The following is an 11,347-nucleotide window of genomic DNA, read 5'->3' as shown; positions in this document are numbered from 1 at the left end:
ATATATTTCAAATAGCTGACTTAAATCTCTGTCCAACAAGAAAGTCCAATGTCTGTGTTCAGTTTCTATTGGTTGCTTTTATTCTTGCGGATAAGTCATACTTTCTTATTTCTTGGTGTGTCTTACAGGTTTTTCTTGAAAAATGGATACTTAACTTGGTAATTCTTGAAATTGTATTTTTTCCTTCTCTAGGGCTTGTTGTTGTTCTTCTTTGTTTAGTTTTCTGAATTAATCATATAAAGTCTCTATTCTTTGTGTGTGTAGTCACTGAAGTCTTTGCTTGATTTAGTGGTTAGCTAATTATTGGATGGAGCTTTTCTTAACTTTCTAGAACCAATAAGTCTTCCAGTTTTTTCTGAGGATCTGCATTTGAGTATGTGAATGTGTGTGTTTGTGTGTGTGTGTTGAGGGTATGCCTTCAACTTTCAGCTGGGCAGTTGACAACTCTGTCTTAGCTTTCACTTCCTATACAATGTCTGAAGAGCAGCCAGGAGTGATAGCTTAGGGCCTTCTCAGGTTTTCCTGAACATGAACGTAACTGTGGACATGTTCACAGCTCTGTATTTGTAGACAGTGGTCTAGATTCCTAGGAATATTTTGGAGCTTATCAAATCCCTACAACATCTCATTCTCCATCTTTTCCTTTTAAAATTTTTGGTTAGTCTATTGTTTGCCCCAAGTGTTATCCAGCCCCTGAGCTATGAAATTAAACAATTACCTGCAAGTTTTTGACAAATACTTTGGGAAAACTCCTTTCAGATTTACACTTGGGCACATTCCAAATTAGATCAAATACAGACAACTTGTAAGTTGGTTCAGGATATCCCAAATTTTGAAGTCTATAAATACTAAAGGATTTTGGAAGAGATGGAAATCAGTAACAGTAACTATCAGACAGATCAGATAATGAGAATCAATCATCTGGGAATGGGCTTTGAAGAAGCTCCAGTCTGGTTTTGCCCCATCTAGTGGCTGCCAGATTCTAGTTTTTACTGCAAATATAATCTGTTAGCTTTTAAGGCTGCCTTGGAACAGGAGAGAAGGGGGGTAGGACTAGGTTAAATTAAAATGCCACAAAGTTCTCTGTTCTTACTGAGATTCAGTTTTTTTGTTTTGTTTTGTTTTTTGAAGTAAATGCTCCCTGGATTGCTGCAAGTTTTTAGTTGATTTTTGGAGTTCAGAAAAAGTTGATTCTAACAATTTTTACCAGTGCTCTCTTTGTTTTTACTGAGAAGAATTTCCAGAAGTCCTTATTCCCCATTTTCAGTGACACCTTCTCAGTAACTATCAAGGGCTTAGCTGCTCTGTTTTACATGACATGGGTATATAGAAGCATTAGATATTTTGTTTGTGTGCCACAAGTAACTTGTGATTTGGTCCTGTCTCCAGGATAAGCCAGTCAGGTGGCTTGTTGCCTTGGTCACAAGATCTAGTGTAACCAGGAGGACTGTAAGTTAAGGCAGTTTGCAGTAAAGCATCCAGGATAGAGAATCAGCCACATTTTGGGGAAGAAAGTTGGAGCCTGGATTATAATATGGAACATAAATTTGGAAGGACACATCTATTTTTCACATAATCTTGGGAATGTGGGCAGAAATAGAAGAACATACATAGTAATTAATAGAGTCTAATCACATAAGCAGGGTTGGATGATTTAGTTCAAGGCTGAGAATATAAGTAACAGACTGAACCAGAGCACTCTATATACCTGATGTCCATTTCATGTTTCTAGGGCAGGTGGTACAAGTATTGTGGCTTAATAGGAGTTGCACCAGGTTAATCACTTGTAGTTTGGTTGTCAAGGCAAAACCATAATGAAGCATTGAACAATACCAAGTTAGTTTAGGATATCCTGGATTTTATAGTCTATAAGTACTTTTTTTCCACAAAATATGCACTTTATCATTTATTGCTTTGGAAGAGACAGAAATCAGTAGCAGTTGCAGTAGTCAGGAAGGTATTTATATTGGAGAGAAAACTGCTCTATGAATAACAGATGGAGTTTAGATAAACAAGAAGTTAAAGAATGGCTGCATGTACTCACAGGCATGAGTGTAGAAATGATTGTGAAATGAAAAGGTGTGTGTTGTAGTAAACAGAACTCATTTTCAGTTATATCAAATTGCTTATTGAAATAGTATCTGAGAATAAGAAATAACTTTAAATAGGAGATTATCTAGAGCAGAATGATAAAAGTCTACTAAGGAATAAAAAGAAATATGTGAAATGATTTCTGAGTGCTATTCAAGATGAACAGCATATATTAATGGTAGGTCTGTTCTATACATGTCATTCTTTTTTTTGCCATTTTTTCTTCTTTTTGTCACTTACTGTTTTTTGAGCTAAAAAGGGACCTTATTTTATTAGGCTCTTGAAATGTGCCAAACATCATACTAAGCACTTTACATGTGTATTTCACTTAATTCTCACATATGAACTTTTGAGGTAGTCATCATAAATCCTATTTTTATAAGTATAGAATTTTGTGTTTTAGCTAGGTTCTTTTGTTTCTGTGGAATCAAAATTCACCACACGTGGGGTTTATTGTGAGGGCAACCTAGGTTTTAGTTTACATTTCTTTCTTTACATTAGAGAGCTGGTTAAATCAGCCAATTCCCAATTATATAGCTTTCTTTACATTAGAGAGCTGGTTAAATCAGTCAATTCCCAATTATATAGCTTTTCTTTGGTATCTACTAGTTCCTTTAGCATATTTTATCATGTTTTTCTCAGTCTCTACTCCTGCATCTCTGATAATATCTTAGTTCCACCTCATATTGTCCTGGGCATAAAACCCAGACTCTTCTTTCCACAAAATATGCACTTTATCATTTAGCTAACTTTATTGAAAATTCAAGGGAGGACAGAAAGGAGTCAGATCAAGTGCTAGACAGACTTCTATAACTTCTGTTTCCATCTTTTTTGTCTCCTTTCCCTCTATCACAAATAACGGAATACTCCTTTTATCCTTGGCAGATTAATTCTCTCCACATCCAAATCTATAAGACCTTCTTTTCCAAGCACTCTTCAGGGTATTTACCAGAGTAATATAATCAACTGCTAAGAGGAATTCTGGCTGCAGTTTTTAATATGAAATATAATAATATGGTATACTATATTAACATGTTAGCTATATAATACATTAATATTTGTACAACTATGTATTATGATATGGGTAAATATTATATTAAATGAAGGAAGTGTGTGTGTGTGTGTGTGTGTGTGTGTGTGTGTGTGTGTAATAGGAAGCTTATGTAGTTAAGCAGCTATACTTAATGGTTATCTAGGAAAAGCTGAGTTACTAGGCCTCAGAAAGAATGGGAACAATGACAGGGTGAGATAAGCCTGGAAAGACAAGTTCAGTCATAGTCGTCAGGAGTTTTAGGAACCTTAAAAGCATAGTGTGTGGGTCTTCACGTGGTGATCTACTTCAGGTATCCCTACTTGCCTGTTTATTATGTGTGCTCTTCTCTTCCCATGTCTAAATGGCTGATTCTTTTTACTTTTTGTTTACATTTCTGTAAAGGGGAATCTTTTTGAAAGGAACTTTGTATACTATTTCAGCAGGGTTGTTTTGGGTCAGTTTATCTGAGAAGAAGTTACAGTGGCATCAGGCACAGCATTGACAAGTTGAACACTTAGAGAAATTTAATCTGCCTGGGGTCAAGCAGTGGCAGAACCAGGATTTGAATGACAGTTTATCTCAAAGGTTATATTCTTTTTATTGTTCTTGTGGGACTTTGTTTTGAGCTTGATGTAAGTATGTAAACGACCTCTGTCCCCAAAGAGCTGACAGTAAGTAGATAAATGTGGTACAAGTTAACAGATAAGTGCCATATGAATGGTACAGGCAGAGAATTTGTGAGTTCAGATGAAGGAGAAATTTTGCCTGAGTGAATGCTGAGGACTCATGGCTGAAGTAGCAATTGAGCAGAAGAAAGGTAGGCTTTTATTAGGTGGGAATGTAGGAAAGGAAATCCAGGTAAAGGGAAAGACATGAATAAAGGTTTAATGATGAGAAAGCCAGAAGAATAAATTTGAGCATAGGAGGGGATGCTGGAATCTATGGTAATACTACTTTAGGGTAATTAATCTGAGAACAGCATGAAGAATAGATTTGAGTGAGATTAGCATTTGGGGATCTACTAAGGAAGGAGTTTCAGTGACTTAGATGTGAGATCAAGAAGAGATGGATTCGTGTTTGACAAAAAAATATGGAGAGAAATAATTGAATTCAAAGACAATCCTGAAAGAGAAATTACAGGACTTGAAACTTGTATTTGTCTGCTAATACTATAGAATACCATAGACTGGATGTGAGGAATTTATTTCTCACAGTTCTGGAGGCTGGGAAGTGCAAGATCAAGGTGCGAGCCAATTTGGTTCCTGGTGAGAAGGTGGCCACCTCCTCACTGTGACCTCACATGGAGAAGGGTGGGGTAAAAGGTGGGAGGGTGGGAGGAAGCTCTGTTCTCTATTGTTTTTATAAGAGACTAATCCCATCATGAGAGCTCCACCCTTGTGGCCTCATCTAATCCTAGTTACCTTCCAAAGGCCTCATCTCCCAATACCATTATGATGGGATTAAGTCTTCAACATATGAATTTTTTTGGGGGGAGGGCTGTGTACAAAATTTAGCCCTTAGCAAGACTAATTAGATTATAAGGCTGTGGCATAGTAAAGAATAATGCAACATTGATATTTCAAGTCTGGGTAACAGTGAGAATAATGGCCACATTATGATGAGAATAAAATGAGTAAGAAATGTTGGTGGGAGTAGGAAAATAATGCATGGTGTATTTATATTGAGTTTAAGGTACTAATGGACATCCAGATATAAACATCTATCAAACAGTTAAAAATATGAGCTTGAATCTTGGCAGACTTGCTGGGACATAAAAACTTAAAAGTTTGAGATCTTTAACATCTAAGTTGTAGTTGATGCATGGGAATAGATAATATATGTAAAGGAGAGAGAAATCAAGAAAAAAGATAAGAATTACAAGACTGAAATTTTGAGAAATGTTACATTTTTTGAGGAGTGGGATGTAGAAGATGAAGGAGAGGTTAATGCAGAAATAATCATACACTACTTTTCCAAGATGATGTAATTTGTTCATGCATTGGGCCAAAACTCAGTAATGACAGATAAAACATTGCTGGGTTCAAAACAAGATAAATATCAATTTGTCTTGGAAACTGAATATAAGTGCAAATTTATGAATGGGGTTCATGTCACAAACCAGATGGCCTCCAGGCTGAGAAGAGACAATGGTATTTTGGATTTAGCTCTTGCAGGGTCATTGGGATTAAAGTTTTCCACGTAAGATAGTAACTAGAATGAAATTTACTGCTTGAAGTCTCCTGCTTTCCTCAGCCCCACTCCACTTCAAGAAAACAGTCTGAAAAAAAATTGTTTGGGATACTTACAGTTTAGGGCATACTGTAAGCCTAGAGATTGAGGAAGGTATCAATATAACCTTGAGATGTAGGCTGACTCAAACTGCCCAGTGACATGTGAATGCATCTGTGATACCTCCATTTAACAATCTTACGTGCCAGTATAAGATCTGGGTTAGGACTGGCTGTCCCAGGAGTTAGCTAGAAACAAAAAAACCATGAATTGCTATATAGGCAAAGTTGAGAACAGAGGAAAAGAAGAGAGGGAAAAATAAAAATAAGAACAAAGACCTCTTTTATAAGATCCATCCAAACAATGATTCCACAAATAAATCTAATGACAAGAAACAGTGAAGAAAAAAATAATTAAGGTAATGTGAATTCAATATAAATAAAATTATTTTTTATGGAACAAGCTATAAAAGACCTTTGGTAATAATTAGCATTAAATGAAGGAATAAACTCCATGAAGAGGAAACAAAATTATGAACAAAAATGAAGCATATGTGAAATGGGAAAAGGTAGAAATGAAGATGTTAACCTTAAAAATAAAACAGTTGTTTTACTAGCAAAAATGGGTTTATTCAGGAATAGCAGAGAATTTGCAAGCTGTGCCAAAACCATATACATATCCTGAGAACAAAGGAGAGGAGTGCCATTTTATAGAGGAGAAGGGCCTAGGTGGGAGGGCTGTTTTAAGCAGAAAGTTCACTGGAGTAAACTTGGAGTTTCACATAAAGTGGCCTCTCTTGGCTGAGTTATGACAGTCTCTTATTGGCTGGGCTTGTTTCCTATTCCTTGGGGATAGCAAAGAACTTCTTGCAATACTGTTAGTCCAGGGAGAGGAAATCCCGGGGTAAAATACTTCTAAAAACTGAAATCAGTCAAAGGGAGAAATGAAGTTTAAAATGTGTTTATTGCTTACAAACTGCAGTCCTGGGCTCTCTCTTTCCTGCTCCAGCAGAAGCAAAACCGGCCCCCTTCTTCACTCACAAACTGCAGTCTGGAGCCATCTCTCTTCTCTGCTGCTGAAGAAGCAAGCAAGCACGCAAGCAAGCCCCTCCCTTTAAACTCTCAGGTTCAGACACACCCTCGGTTGCCTAGGTAATTACCCATTGATATGCAGATGAACTTCACTCTTCAGGGATGTAAATGCCCTAAAGCCATACTTCTCTCCACTCTTGAGCATCTGTTGATATGCAAATGTACTAAAGCCAGGCAAGACATTCTGGAAATATTACAATTTTACCCACAGGCCACTCTTTCAGAAATCTCACCTTACCATTTACTTGTTCCCCCTCTTCTGACTAAACTAATGACATACAATAGCAACAACAATAAAATCATAATCCTCAAACCTGAGGATTCAGCTTATGCAGATGAAGTAAATGTACTTTACAGCACAATCTCTCACTAAGCACAAAATACGTTTCTATACTTGTTTACTCATTCTTAACAACTATGCTGGATTGCTTGCAAAAATTTTACTAAACATTAGACAAAGTCAAGCTTCTCTTTAAGCATTTTTTTTCTTGATAACAGCAACACAATCATGATAATTCTCAAGCCAGAGGATTCAGCTAGGTTCAAAGTCCCATGCAGATTAAGTTTAAAACTCATCTATTCCAGCCATCATGTGGCAGCTGCAGCCAGGGGGCGCATCCAGGACACAAGGATTGTAGAAGCAAATAACTGTGATTGTGGGGGGCCACTTTGCTGTTATTCCAGGAATACACAGGAGGCTAGCTTCCAGGCCTTTTCCTTAAGGTGCCAGGAGAGCCAGCCATCGCTGGTCTATGTGTCAAGATGTCCAGGGCCATGTCTGTTTTATTCTTAATTGCTGCACTCATCCTTGCAATGCATGTCTAATAAAATGGGTGCTTTGATCGCTCTCAATCACCGGCGACTGGCCATAGGCTGCAAAGAGATACTCTAGGCCCCTCTTTGTGGTTTACTGATCTGCACAACATGCAGGGCACTCCATCCGGGCTTGGCTGACTTCTTCAAAGGTCAATGGCAAGCTCCATTGACGGGCTACAGCTCACATTGTCTTTTGTTCCACGTGCAACAAACACTAGTGTAGCCATTGGGCTAAGTCAGAGGCAGGTTTTCTTTCTGGCTAGTGCACCTGGGCCAATGCATCTGCTTCATTATTCCCTGGGGATGCTAAAGGCAAATGACCAGTCACATGATATACAATAGGTGTCTGTGCCACACCACTCCATGGCCTTTGGGTCTAGTCTCTCACTCACTCAGTGATGGGATAGGTGGTTATTACCTTGGTCGGAGCTTTTCTGGCAATGGGATCTATAGCCAGCAAGGCATGGTACACAGCAGCTAGTTGGAAGGTGACCCAGACCTCTGCTCTTTTCCATAGTTGTGACCAGGTCTGGCTGGCAGCAGGAGTAGCAGCAGTGGCAGAAGCAGTAGCCTTAGACTCAGGCCACAGGCTGGGGGTCAGCACGGCCAGCAGGGTGGTGGTGCCTTCACAATCATGCAAGTGTAGACACATGTCCTTTGGCACGAGTGCCACTTTTCTCTATTATTTCCAGGGGCGGCTCTCTCAAAGGTCGCACTCATTATGACAGAATTAGGGTTCAGAGGAATTCTGTCAACTATGCCAGGTGTTAGTCCAGGGAGAGGAAATCCGGGGGTAAAATGCTTCTAAAAACTGAAATCAAAGGGAGAAAAAAAGTTTAAAATCTGTTTATTGTTTATAAACTGCAGTCCTGGGCGCTGTCTTTCCTGCTTCAGCTGAAGCAAAACCGGCCCTCTTCTTCACTTACAAACTGCAGTCTGGGGCCATCTCTCTCCTCTGCTAGGGAAGCAAGCAAGAGAGCAAGCCAGTACCTCCCTTTAAACACTCAGGTTCAGACGCACCCTCGGTTGCCTAGGTAATTACCCATTGATATGCAGATGAACTTCTCTCCATCCCTGAGGAATGATGCAAATGCCCTAAAGCCATACTTCTCTCCATTCTTGAGCATCTGTTGATATGCAGATGTACTTAAAGCCAGGCGAGACATTCTGGAAATATTACAATTTTACCCACAAATACAAAAAGTACAAATTATAAAGAAAAACATTGATAAATTTGGTTACATTTACACTTTAAAACTTCTGTCCAATAAAAACTCTACAAACAAAGAGAATAAAACAAGCCAGAGCCTGGGAGAAGATCTGAGTTTTCATCTGGTATCATTTTCCTTCAGCCTGAAAATTTTCACTTAACATTTCTTTCTTTTTTTTTAATTAAGGTATTATTGATGTACACTTTTATGAAGGTTTCACATGAAAAAACAATGTGGTTACTATATTCACCCATATTATTGTGTCCCCCCCATACCCTACTGCAGTCACTGCCCATCAGTATAGTAAGATGCCACAGAGTCACTATTTGCCTTCTCTGTGCTACTGTCTTCCCTGTGTCCCCCCACACACCATGTGTGCCAATCATAGTACCCCTCAATCTCCTTTTCCCTCCCCCTCCCACCCACCCTCCCTCACCCTTCCCCTTTGGTAACCATTAGTCCCTTATTGGAGTCTGTGAATCTGTTGCTGTTTTGTTCCTTCAGTTTTGCTTTGTTGTTCTACTCCACAAATGAGGGAAATCATTTGGTACTTGTCTTTATCCTCCTGGCTTATTTCACTGAGCATAATATCCTCCAGCTACATCCACATCGTTGCAAATGGTAGGATTTGTTTCTTTTTTATGGTTGAATAGTATTCAATTGTGTCTATGTATCAGATCTTCTTTATCCATTCGTCTACTGATGGACACTTAGGTTGCTTCCATATCTTGGCTATTGTAAATAGTGCTGCAATAAACATAGGTTCACTCAGCATTTCTTATAGTGTGAATCTGCTGGTGACAAATTCTCTTAGTTTTCTTCTATGTGAAATGTTTTTGTGTTCATTTTGAAGGATATTTTTGTTAGATATAGAATACTGCACCCCATTTTTTTCCTTTCAGCATTTTAAGATGTTGATTCATTCATTATCTTCTGATATCCATTATTTCTGATTAGAAGTCAAAGGCTAATATAATTGATATTCTCTTATATATAATTTGTCATTTTCTCTGGTTGCTTGAAAAATTTGCTTTTTATCTTTGGTTTTTGGCATTTAGAATCTGATATTCCTAGACATGATTTTTAAAAAATTTCTCCTGCTTAGAGATTTGCAAAACTTCCTGGATCTGTAAATTTTATTTCATCATATTTGGATTTTTTTTCAGCCATTATTTCTTTATGTGTTTTTTCTGCCTGTTTTTCTATCCTTTCCTTCTGTGACTAACTTCACAACTATGTTAGACATTCTGCTATTACTCATAGATCCCAGGATTTTATTTTGTTCTAATTTTTTCTCCTCTTTTCTTCATATTGTATAATTTCCATGGATTTATATTCATACTTATTATTTTATCTATTTTCTGCCATTAAACTCATTCAGTGAAATTTTAATTTAAAATATTGTATTTTTATGCTCTAAAACTTTCTATTGGCTCTTTAAAAAAATACCTTCCTATCTTTTCACTCATTATGAACATACTTTTACCTCACTGAGCAGAATTAGGCTTTAAAATCTGCTAATTCCAATTTCTGGCTTCTGGGTCATTTCTAGTTTTTTTTCTGTTTATGGCTTTTTTCTTGAGAATAGGTCACTTTTTTCCTGGATCAAGTAAGTTTGAATTGTATTGTGGACATTGTGAGTAGTATGCTGTGAAGACTCTGAATTTTGTTATTTTTCTCTAACAGGTGTTGATTTTTTTGTTTGTTTCAGCAGATATCTAATGTGATTCACCTTAAACTATAAAGTAAAACTTGGGCGGCACCTTACATCTGAGTTTATTTCTTTTGTCCCTGGCTGGATTGTTGATGTTTGCACACAACCCTGCACATATATTGTTCAGAGATCAGCTAGAGATTTGGAGAGAGACACACACTTCTTTCTCTCTGGCTCTTTCTAGTAGTTCTCCCTTCCTATTCCAGTGGATAAGGTTGTTCTAAACTATGTGCTTGTAATTCTGACCAAAAAGGCTGTGAGTTTTATGCTATTGGAGTTTTAGTCACCCTGTGTGGCAACAACTAAGCCATGCTCAGGATAAAAGCATAAAGAATGGAAACTCATATTCTTGTGCCATTCACTTCTTCCAGAACTACCTGCTTTTGGTTGGTTTCCAATTCCTTCATGGTTTTGTTCTTGTTTTTTAGTTGTATCCAGATTTTGTAGTCATTATCTTTGGGAGGGTAAGTCAAGCAGTCATTTGTTTGGTCGTACTGGAAATGAAAACTGGAGGGAGTATAAATTGATATAATCTTTTTGGTATGGAATTTGGCACCATCTAGTAAACGCTGAATTTGAGAATATCTTAGAGAAATTTTTGCATGTGTACACATGTATAAGAATGGTCACTGCAATGCAAAAAAAAAATTGCAAGTGACATAAATGCTCATCAACAAGAGAGTAGGTAAATAAATTTGTGGAATATTTATAAAATGAAATACTCTACAGTAGTAAAAATGGGTATATTAGCACTATATGTATCAACATGATTAAGTCAAAGTGTGATGTTGAGTAAAAAGTGTAAATTTCAGAAAGCTATGTACAGTGTAGTATTATATAAGGTTAAAAAATGTGAAACAATATATAAGTGATACAGATATATGTAATGTGTATGTAGCTACCCCATCTAAAATTTTCCCCTATGAAACCCAAAATTCCAACTTATTTTCTTTTTTTCTAATTTTTTATTAAGGTATTATTGATATACACTCTTATGAAGGTTTTAGATGAAAAAACAATGTGGTTACTACATTTACCCATATTATCAGGTCCCTACCCATACCCCAATGCAGACACTGTCCATCAGTGTAGTAAGATGCCACAGATTCACTATTTGCCTTCTTTGTGCTACACTGTTTTTCTCATGACCCCTCACACCATG

The sequence above is a fragment of the Manis javanica genome, chromosome 8 (genome assembly GCF_040802235.1).
Source record: "Manis javanica isolate MJ-LG chromosome 8, MJ_LKY, whole genome shotgun sequence".
Taxonomy (NCBI): Eukaryota; Metazoa; Chordata; class Mammalia; order Pholidota; family Manidae; genus Manis; species Manis javanica.
This window is presented reverse-complemented; position numbering follows the sequence as displayed.